The sequence below is a fragment of the Rattus norvegicus genome, chromosome 3 (genome assembly GCF_021556685.1).
Source record: "Rattus norvegicus strain SHRSP/BbbUtx chromosome 3, alternate assembly SHRSP_T2T, whole genome shotgun sequence".
Classification (NCBI taxonomy): domain Eukaryota; kingdom Metazoa; phylum Chordata; class Mammalia; order Rodentia; family Muridae; genus Rattus; species Rattus norvegicus.
In genome coordinates this window covers 109282881-109284132 of record NC_141536.1, presented here as the reverse complement: position 1 = coordinate 109284132, position 1252 = coordinate 109282881, and positions in this window count along the sequence as shown.

Genomic DNA, 1252 nt, shown 5'->3' with positions numbered 1-1252 from the left:
TACTCCTCCCCCATCTTTTCTTCTTCTTTTTCCTCCTCTCTCCTCCAAAACTCTATGCCTGCCTTACTTTTTCACTGCCACTCATAGGCCTGGCCTTATCATGAGCCTGCCCTCACCTGAATAAAGACACCAATCCACAGTTGGCAACGTGGCAGGACAGCCCTGACTTCTCACACTGCAATGCTCTGATTGCTGATTTGGCCTGCATACTTGGACAGACAGATAGATACACGCAAGCAAACAGGACACACACACACACACACACACACACACACACACACACAGGCATGTGCACATACACACACAGTAAAATAAACTAATTATTTTAAAGCTACTCTTGGGCTAGAGAGATGGCTCAGTCGGTAAACTGCTTGCTGAACCCCTGGATTCGATGCCCAAAACCCACACTGAGAGTGTGACAAAGGATTGGCTTTCTTGGTGTCTTCCATGGCCTCTAGCCTACTGATGATGACCCAATCATGCCAAGTGTTCTTGGACACCCAGCCTCTCTGTGACCTGTGGCTCTGAGTAACTCCATGGAAGCATTGCTGTCTATGGCACTGCCTCTGTCACCTGTACACCTGACAGCTCCTGGGTTCTTCAGCATGGCATCAGCACCAGACCATAAGTCCCGCAGAGTCTCTTTTGCATTTTTGTTTTTTATTTCTTCTGAATTTTGGAAATAAGGTCTCTCTATGTAGCCCAGGCTCTCCTGAAACTCACCACATAGACCAATCTGGCCTTAAACTCACAGAGATCCAAGGCATGTGTCACCCAAACATGGCCCCTTACTGAGGAGTTGAATTCAAGAGAGGTGAGGGAGCTGGAGTGACTGTTCAGTAGCCCCGGTGAGAGCCCCTTATCCATTTCTGTTCAGAGAAATTCTCTCAGGGTCTAACTCAGCTTTTTACAGGGTGATTCATTTAGATGGTCAAAAACTATTTTAAAGGGTTCTATCTAAACCCAAAGTACAGGTAACTGGCACTAAATGAGAATGCCAAAACAAAGTAAGGGCCTTTTCAAGAATGAGCATTCCTTGGGATTTTACATGTTGGGTTACAAGATGGCTCCCTGGTTAAGTGTGTACTGCTCCTGCAGCAGACAGGAGTGTAGTCTCCAGCCCCCATGTTGGGTGTCTCAGGACCAATGTAACTCCAGGTGCAGGTGGCTCCCACCTCAGGGCTCCTCTGGCATCTGCATTTTACAAGTACAAACTCACAGAGACACACACATGCACACAATTTTTAAAAAA